Source organism: Elephantulus edwardii, unplaced genomic scaffold, assembly GCF_000299155.1.
Source record: "Elephantulus edwardii isolate Elephantulus edwardi_28Jun2011 unplaced genomic scaffold, EleEdw1.0 scaffold00018, whole genome shotgun sequence".
NCBI lineage: Eukaryota > Metazoa > Chordata > Mammalia > Macroscelidea > Macroscelididae > Elephantulus > Elephantulus edwardii.
In genome coordinates, this window is record NW_006399768.1 from 7,863,307 (window position 1) to 7,874,023 (window position 10,717).

Genomic DNA, 10,717 nt, shown 5'->3' on the forward strand with positions numbered 1-10,717 from the left:
TTGTAGATCCATAATAAAAAAGAAAAATAATTACTGGAAAACGTACGTCTGGTGGCCTAGTGGTAAGAAGTTGCGCTACAATTTCGAAGACACAGTTCAGTTCTAGTCCACCAGGTGTTCCATGGGAGAAGGATGGGCAATCTCCTCTCATGCTATTAACTGCCTCTGAAAATCCACCCGAGGGTCAGCTATTGTGTTGGTTCTGACTCAATGGTAAACAACAATGATGTTATAATAGAGACCCACAGATATATTTAAAAAAATGTCACCAGAACAAATTTTGGAATAGGGAATTAAAGAAGATTATTAACATTGAATTTCAAATTCATAATAAATTAGAAGAGCAATTTTCTCTTTTTTTATCTTGTTGAATATTTGTGGTAAATAAAAGATAACACTGTCAAGTAAAACCATGCTCTTCATATGAAGCCACTAAACTTCATAAATATTTCATTGGCTTCACCAGCTTTACTGGGGGTTCTTACCTCTGTAAAAATGTAATGGAAAGTATATACTTTGCATTATTATATTTTTCTCTGAAGTTTATGATTGCATTAAAAATTATATAATTTAAAAGTTTTGTGTGAGTAGAAAGGTTAGAATGATTTAAATGACATAATTAATAATTGAACACAATATATAAAACTTTTAAAATATTTATCAGTTACTGAATTCAATATATAAAATTCCCATTTGAAATTATCAACTCTTGCTGTCTCAGATATGTTCATAAATGGAAACACTTATTATGTTTTAGTAATATATGTTAATTATAGTTATTTTTCACAACATGAAAATCTTATTAACTCTTACCAATGTTGTTCTTATATGCTGCTGAGTTGCCTGTGACTCTATGTACAGCATCTCTGAAGCCTGCCCTGTCCTGAGCCAGTCTTACTGATTCTGACACATCTACCCTCATCACCCCAGTTTCTTGTATCAATCCACCCTTCAGAGCATGATTTCCTTTTCCAAGGACCAGTGCCCAAAGTATGTGAAACAGAGCTTCAAAATCCTAGCCTCTAAGGAGAAACTTGTATCCACCCTCTCCAGATTTATTTGGTTTCTTGGTGGTGCATGATACATTCAAGATTATTCTCCAGCACCACAGCTTGAAGGCATCAATTCTTCTGTCATCTTAGTTATTGTCCAGCTCTCTGATGCATAGCAAGTAATTGCAAAGACTGCGGCCTGGATCAGGTGCACCTTAGTCTGTAGACTGACTTCATTGCTCCTCAGTACTCTGTAAATATTCAGCATCATTCTCCAATGCAGGAGTCCAAAAGCATCAATTCTTCTTTAAATTGGGATGGAAAGCTGAAAGTAGTCATGAAAATAATTTAACTACAATTAATTTAAAAGGGCTAAATCATATTTACATTATTTCATGTGGGCAGTTAAATAGCTTGCATGATTCCTTCTTGCTGTAACATATACAGGAAAGAAAATAGTGACTTATTTTCATTAAGGATATGGTTGTTGTTGTTGTTGTTGTTATGCGCCGTTGAGTTGCTTGCGACTCATAGCGAGCCTATGTACAATAGCTCTAAACTCTGCTCTGTCCTGTGCCAGTCTCATTATCTCCAACACACTCATCCCGATTACCCCAGTCACTGAATCAATCCATCTCCCAGAGGGCCTTCCCCTCCTGTGCCTGCCCTCCACCTTCCCAAGCATGATGTCCATCTCCAACGACCAGTCCCTCCTTACAACATGACCAAAATATGTCAGAGAAAGCCTCAGAATTCTTGCCTCCAAGGAGCAGCCAGATCTAACCCTCTCCATGGCACTCTCAGCACTCTTCTCCAACACCGAAGCTCAAAAGCGTCAATTCTCCTTCTATCCTCCCTGGTCATTGTCCAACTCTCTGATGCATAACAAGTGATTGCAAAGACCATGGCCTGTACCAGATGCACCTTAGTCTCCAGGGACACACCGTTGCCCTTGAGTACTTTAGAGAGGTCCCTAACTGCACACTGTCCCATCACAATGTGTCTTTTAATTTCCTGGCTGATGGAGCCAAGCAGACTAAAGCTGTGAACAATCTCAATCTCTTCACCATCCATCCTGCTGCTGCCAATTGGTCCAATTTTGAGCCTCAATCCATCTTGAAGGTTGCAGTCCCTGACTCTCAGCATCAAGGGCTTCAGGTCCTCCTCAGGTTCAGCAAGCAGGGCTGTGTCATCTGCATAACACAGATTGTTGATAGATCTTCCACTAATCCTGATGCCACATTTCTCCTCATAGAGCCCAGCCTCCCTGATGATCTGTTCTGCATACAGGTTGAAAAGATATGGAGACAGGACACATCCCTGGCATATGCCCTTCCCAATTTTGACCCATGTAGTGATTCCTTGCTCTGTTCTGATGACTGCCTCTTGGTCCAAGTATAAGCTTCGCATTAGCATGATCAAGTGTTCTGGGATTCCCATTCTTCTCAGAGTCAGTCACAGTTTGTTATGGTCCACACAGTCAAATGCCTTTGCATAATCAATGAAGCACAGATAGACATTCCTCTGGTACTCCCTGCTTTCAGCCAATATCCATCTAATATTAGCTACAATATCCCTAGTACCACAACCCCTTCTAAACCCAGTATGGCAGTTCTCTGCTGATGTGTTGTTCCAATCCTTTTTGTATAATCTTCAGTATAATCTTGCTTGCATGTGAAATTAACTATATTGTTCTATAGTTTCCACACTCTCTGGGTCACCTTTCTTTGGAATGGCAACAAATATAGATCTCTTCCAGTCAGTTGGCCAAGTGGTTGTTCTCCAGATTTCTTGGCACAACTTGGTGAGCATATCCAGGGCAGCATCTGTTAGCTGAAATATGTCAATTGGTATACCATCTATTCCTGGGGCCTTATTTTTTGCTATTTCTTTCACAGCAGCTTAAACTTCTTCCTTCATCAACATAGGCTCTTGCTCATATTTTGTTTCATTAAATTCTTCTGTGTCTGCTAATTCCTTCCAATACAATGACTCAGTATATTCTTTCCATCTTCTTTTGATATTTCCTAGATCATTTAATACTCTCACTAAAGCATCCTTGATTATAGCAACTCGACTTAGGAAACTCTGGTTATAGCATAAGAAACTTTTAGCAGCTGATGAATCTGGAATCACATAAACCAAGGAAGCTTTGGATATAAGCTATCAGATCAAGGCAAGACAATGGGACATAGGTAATGTAGGGAGTGAGTAGAAGTGGAGGGGTATCTTGATGGATGGTGGAGCAAAGAAATAAGTGGGTCAGGGCACTTGAGCGAAGGGCAGGGACAATACCAAAACTAATGGTTAATTCCACAAAAAGGGATATATTTTCACTTTTCCTGTAAAATGCTTATCTGTTGGATACTTCTCTAGATCTGAACATTCAAATTGACATACACTAGGAAGAAGGATTGGCCATCTTCTTTCCAAATAGCAGGACTCTGAAAACCCTATGTACAACAGAACACACGTAAAATGACAGAAAGGGCAACTGAGTATGGAAATACAAATGAAGAACAGTTGTAAGCAGACACCAGTGATTGGAACATGGAATGTGAGAACTATGAATGTGGGAAAAACAGATATAGTTAAGGAGGAAATGGAACGCATAAATATTGACATACTAGGCATTGGTGAGATGAGATGGACCGGCATGGGGCATTTTGAATCAGATGATCATACGATATACTCATTAAGGATATTATTTACAATTTGTAAGCAAGCAATTTCTTTTCCTTCTAGATTATGCAACAAGTGTTATTGAAAATATACACTGTCTAATTATGATTTATATGTTTCTTTTTTGTTTTTTGTTGTGATTTTTTTTTGTGTGTGTGTGTTTGTTTTTTTTTAATAAAGGGAACTCTGATGCACCAGTGAATGAGTTCTACTGCCAACCCAAAGACAATTAGTTCAAATCCACCAGTTGCTCTGTGGAAGAAAGATGGACAATGTCCTCCTGTGCCCAGTTTACAGCCTCTAAAAACCTACTAGAAAACCAGTTTAGTCAATTCTGACTTGACAACAGTGGTAGAGATTCTAATAAAAATGAAAACTATGCATAACAAGTAGATTAAAAATGAAATAAGTTTGCTTGAAATTACATTATATTCATTTCCAGATGATAGAATTTGGAAAGTTATGGCCTTGACTCTTTTTCTTCTAGATCAGAGAAGTCACATTCTTTCCATGTAAGAGGAAAGAACTGATTATACATTTTCTCAGAGAAAGTTTTAATTGATCTACACTGGCATACAAATATCTTTAAAAGATATTCTTTGAAAGTTATTCATCTATTGTTTCTAATTACATAAGACAAATTGGGAAAAAAAGAATATAATCTTGTGATATTTTCTTAATATGAAATAAGATTTTTGCCTATATTAAGACATCTTTAATTCTAATTTTAATGACATGAGGATATTGTATTACTTAGGGGTGTTATTTTATGGATACAATTTAAAAACAAATGTGAGAAACTCCCCAAACCTGTGACTGTCAAATATCAATTCATGCTGACTTTTCAGGGTGGAGAACTGTCCCACAGGTTTTTAAGGTTATAAATATTAATGGAAGAAGACTGCCATATCATTCTCCTGATAAGAAATTGGTGGGCTTCTGGAACACTTCAAATGAGAATAGATATATTTAGCATGTTTTCAGCTGTAAAATGAAAATAAAAAATACCCAGACAACTTTGGAATGGAGCTACTATTTATTTTTCAAGTTTATAAGAAATTGCCAAAGGAGACTGGGTTACATGGCTGGACTCAAAATTGGGCACTCCTGTTATTGTTGTAGGTTGTGTGGAATGTTGCTTGGTGATTTTTTTTGATTGTTTGGTTTTGGTTTTATTTTGTTGTTGTTGTTTTCTAAATTTAATCCTCTTGTTTAGTGTCAACAAGATCTCCTGAAGGACCCCTGTATCTAAAGCCAGTGCCTTGTCTCCATTTTGGAGACTGAGTTATGGGGCTGGCCCCTATGAATTGAGCTCTCTTATTTGGGTTGTGAATTATGTGTTTGTTGGGTGTTTTGGGTTTTGCTTTCTTTTTTCCTTTAAGCCTGTTGTTAAGAGTCAACAAACCTTGTGGAGTGCCTTAGAATTTAAAAGTCAGTCATTATTATATTTTTGAGGAACGTTCTTCTAAATTGTGCAGCACTCTTCTGTCAATTTGCTGTACTGAGGTAATCTGAGTTTGTTGTGATGCTGAACCTTGTTCTCCTGGGTCATCAATGCCATAATGGCTGGCCATGGTGGACAGTATCGGTGGAGCTACCAGTTTAAGACAGGTTTGGAAGCAGGAGTGTTATCGACTGCCTAAACCACATGCCTTTGGAAAGTCTATGAACTTGGAGAAATGACTATAGTTATAGAAAGACTTCAGGCCTTTTGTTGATAGGGTCACTATGAGTCATGTTCAACCCGACAGCAATTAACCAAAACAACAGGGAGCTCTAGTGGCAAGAAGCTGTGCTGCAACACCGAAGATGCTGTTCAAATCCACCAGATGGTGTGCTGAAGAAGGAGGGGCAATGTACTCCTGGGCCACATATGACTCTTGGTATACAATAAGAAAATAAAAAAAAAAAAATCCTACTGAATAAAATATAGATGGTTCTTAGCTGAAAGCAGAGTGCCAGAAAAATATCTTTATTTGATAGACTATGAAAAGGTATTTAACTGTGTAGATCACAACAAATTGTAGCTAACACTAAGAAAAATGAGAATCCTAGAACACTTAATTGTACTTACACTAAACCTATACTTGGACGAGGAGGCAGTCATTAGAACAGAGCAAGGAAATATTGCATGGTTCAAAATCAGAAAAGATATATGCCAGAGATGCATCCTATCTCTATACCTTTTCAATTGATATGCAGAACAGATCATCCTGGAGGCTGAGCTCTATGAGAAGGAATGTGGTATTATTATTATGTAGATGGAACAACCTTGCTTGTGAAACTGAAGAGGACCTGAGGCATTAGTTGCCGGTGGTCAAGGGCTACAGCCTACAATATGGACTGAAGCTCAACATCAAGAAGACAAAGATTCTTACCACTGACCAATTGGTAGCATCATGCTAGATGATGAACAGATTGAGATTGGTAACAGCTTCAGCTTGCTTGGTCAACTCTCTTGGTACAAGCAGTCAGGAAATCAAAAGACGGATTACATTGGGGAAAGTCTGCTGTCAAGTACCTCTCCAGAGTACTGAAGAGCAACAATGTCAGTATAGAGACAAAGGTATAGCTGATCCAGGCCACGGTCTTTGAAATAACTTGCTTTGCATCAGAATGCGGGACAAAGATGAAGGATGAAAGAAAAAGAATCAATGTTTTTGTGTTCTGGTGCTGGAGAAGAGTATTGACTATATACTATGAACTAAGAGAACAAACATGTCCATCCTGGAGAGGGTGAAACCAAGCTGATCTTTAGAAGCAAGGATTTTGAAGCTCCATCTGGCATACTTTTGGTGTGTTGCAAGGAGGGACTAGTCTCTTGAGAAGGACATCATGCTTGGAAGGGAGCGATAGTGCAAGAGAAGAAGACCTTGGGTGACATGGATTCACTCAGTGACTAGGGTAATGGTAGTAAGTGTGTCAGATATGATGAATTTGACTCAGAATAGAGCATGATTTAGGGCTGTTGTACATAGGGTCACTGTGAGTTATAGTCAACTGTACAACACATAACAAGAGTAACCATAAATAATGGTAGAGTGTTGTGCTGGAAACTCAAAGGCACATGGGTCAAATCCATCAGAAGGTTCATGAAAAAAAGATGGAAAGTCTTCTCTAATGTGATTCACTGCCTCTAAAACCAGCTCGTGGGCAAACTAAGAGTCAGTTTGGATTCATTGTTATGTAATAAAAGCTCAAGTAAACAAACTCACTTGGCTGGACTTAAACACAGTTTTACAGGCACTGTGTTAATCCAACTTATTAAAGTTGTCAATCATTTTTCATTGGCCTACTTTTCCAAGTTATGATGTGTGTTTCCAGGGACATGACCAGATATGTCATCAAAAAATGTGTGCCTTGTTTCTAGGGATTTCTCTGAATGAATTTATTCTGAGAATGACTTATTGATTCTTTTGCATACCATGGAATAATCAATATTCTTCACCAACACAATTGAAAGGCATTATTTTTTTCTCCAATCTTCCTTTTTCACACTCTAACTTTCATAAGCATATAAAACACTTTAAAATACTATGGCTTGGATCAGGCATACCTTAAACTTTATTCTGTGATCACTGCTCTTTAGCATTTTACATTGCTTTTTGAACTTACATTTTCCTGTTGTTATTGTTGTTGTTAAGTGTTGTCAAGTTGTAGATAACTCATAGCGACCCTATGAATGAAAGACCTGAACACTTGTATAACTTTTATCATTTCTTCAAGTTCATAGAGTTTCCAGAGGCAAGCTATTTTGGAAGTGGATGCCATTCCTGCTTCCAAACTTGTTTTAATTGAGGGAGTTTCATCAGACACTGTCCACCATGGGTAACCATTACCACATTTGACACATCAGTGTCACAGTGTTTAGCATCACAGCAACCATGAGTTACCTCTGTATAGCAAATGTACAGACCAGTATATACCACTTAGAAAAATGTTTGACCCAAAACAATTGAAGCCAGGCCCGAAGGCCACAGATTAAAATCACCTACCTTTGGCTTGGTAGCATAACTTTCTATCCACTAGGCCAATAGAGCTCTTTCTATGTTGTTGTTAAGTGCTGTTGAGTCATAATTAACAGTAAAAAAGTCATAAATAATTTATTAAATTAGGCAAATATTTTTGTTATCGACACTTAACAACAACATTTGCCTAATATAATAAATTATTTATGACTTCTATGACTGTTAATTATGGATCAAAGCAAAATTAAATCCTTGACTACTCCGGGTTTATTCCCCCCCCCCCCATTTATCAGGATATTGTACAATAGTGAAGATACTTGAGATTTTTATAATGATTTATACTCAAGTGGTTTTGAGTTCTATCAATCAATAAGTAATTTTTTTTCTCCGAACAGTGTTGCATCATTTGCATCTTCCTCAAATTCTGATGACATATCCATTTTCCTTATAGTTTAGCCTCAAATTATTTGCTTAGCATACAGATTGAATGGCTATGTTTAAATGATACAACACTGATACACATTTTTTCTGCTTTTAAAACCCTTATTATTTGTTTGTTTTGTTCCAATGACTGCTTCTTGGTCTATAGCTAGTTAAGCCTGAAGATAATTAAGAGTTCTAGAAGTCTCATTGTTTTCAATGTTATCTATGATTTGTTATGATTTATACATAAGTCTTCTCACATAGTGAAACAAAAATATCTTTCTATTATCACCTACTTTTAAACAAAACTCATCTGATATCAGCAATAATATCCCTTCATCTGAATTAAGTTTAAATTTATGGTAATATCCTGTTGATGTACTACTCTGGACATTTTTCTATAATCTTCAGAAATATTTTACTTCCATGTGTTATTAATAAATTTCATTCATTCTTAGACCACATTCCCCCAGACCCATTTGCACAAATATAGATTTCTTCCAGCAAGTTTCACAAGTAACTGTTTTCTACATTTTTTACATTAGACACATGAGCATTTCCAGGGCTAAGTAGTTGTGTATAGGTTGTACTACTAAGCAAGCTATGGTGGTTTAGTGGTAAGAAGTTGTGCTGCCAACCCAAAGGCACACAGTTTGAATCTACCAAGGAGAAAGATTAATTTCCTCCCACGTGATTTACATCTCTCAAAACCCTCTGGTGTATCAGCTATTGGTTCCAACTTACAGTTCATCATCATAATAGCAAGTATTCACTAAGAGCTTGGAAGTACAAATCCACCATCATTTCTGGAAAAGAATAATAGACAGTCTCTTCCCACTAGAATGTCAAGCCTCAGAAACTCTACAGAGGGCTATCATGACTCAGATTTTACTCCATTGCTCTGAGTTTTAGTTCAATTTCTCAGACCCGGAAAATGAAACTCTGATAATTAATGTCCGACAATTTTATTTAGTTCTTGGTTCCTATAAAGGCATAGATTATTGTGTAAAATCCAAGGACTTTTAAGAAATAATCTTTAATTCAAAATTAATTTCTAAAAATTCATTTTAAATTACCACAACAGATAGACAGCTTGTAATTGGAAAGAATTTGATGGAACCATGAATATCTATCAGATTTTCAAGTGCAACTCCTAGGTGACAGCTTGATTAAATCTAAGGGATAGTACAGAACGGTCTGAAAAGTATGTGAAAGATAACACCATGTATGCATAGATCTCTGCTAGCTCTAAAGGAGTTCAGAAAACTTGGAAGGATATATTTACTATGGGAACCACCTCCAACACCTTTACTAGAATAAATTAGTAATTCAACTTTATGCAGCCAGACCAAAAAAGTATGAGATGAAATACAAATAGATTTTTTTTAAAAAATATGAATTTTAAGACGAGTGCTTTGGGCATAGAAAATTAAAATGCAAACTAGAGCTAAAATTTGCAGCAATTGACGTGATAAGAACTGACACTGGAAAAAAGTCAAAATTAGCATTTTAAACTGTAGAAATATGCATTATTTAAAAGACTAATAGAAAAACACAAATAAGGGAGGGGAGCAAAAACAAAGGAAGAAAATACAGAGTAATACTACAAATTTTAAGTAGAAATTCTCGAGAATGGAAATATCCTGTAGAACAGAGCAACAATAAACAATGTATTCAGTGATACTCCACAAGTTTACAAATCCCTCTGTTGTTATTATGTGCCATCCAGTCGCTTGTGATTCATAGTGACCCTGTGTACAATAGCCCTAAACCCTGCTCTATCTTGTGCCAATTGCACTGCGGCCAGAACACCCATCCCGATTACCCCAGTCACTGAATCAATCCACCTCATAGAAGGCCTTCCTTTCCTGTGCTGTCCCTCCACCCTCCCAAGCATGATGTCCCTCTCCAAGGACTGGTCCCTCCTTACAACATGTCCAAAATATGTCAGGCAAATCCTTAGAATTCTTGTCTTCAAGGAGCAGCCTGGTTTAACCCTCTCTAGGCTTTCTGATTGCTTTCTTAGCAGTCCATGGTACCCTCAATACTCTTCTCTAGCCCCACAGCCCCAAGGCATCAATTCTCATTCTATCCTCCCTAGTAATTGTCCAACTGTCTGACACATAACAAGTGACCACAGCCTGTACCATCTGCACCTTAGTCCCCACAGTGACACCATTGCTGTCCAGTACTTTGGAGAGATCCCTAACAAATCCCACTAGTCGTGTAAAAATAGTCTCCATCATTATTCTCAGGTCTCTTACACAGATAGATCTATGTTTGCGAGACAAGATATTAAATGTGACTTGGTGGTAAGAAGTTGTACAGTAATCCCAAAAGCACTTGTTTTGAATCCACCAACTTCTCTGTAGGAGAAGGATGAGAAATCACATCCTCTGAAAAACCACTGTGTGATTAACTACATTAAAAAAATCAGCCGTGAGTTGGTTCTGACTGGACAGCACACAAAAACAGCAAGATGAAATAAATTGTTAAATATCTTGTTGTTGTTGTTGTTGTTATGTGCCGTTGAGTCATTTAGACTCATAGCGACCCTATATACAACAGCCCTAAATCCTGCTCTATCCTGTGCCAATCGCACTGCCTCTGACACACCCATCCCGATTACCCCAGTCACTGAATCAATCCATC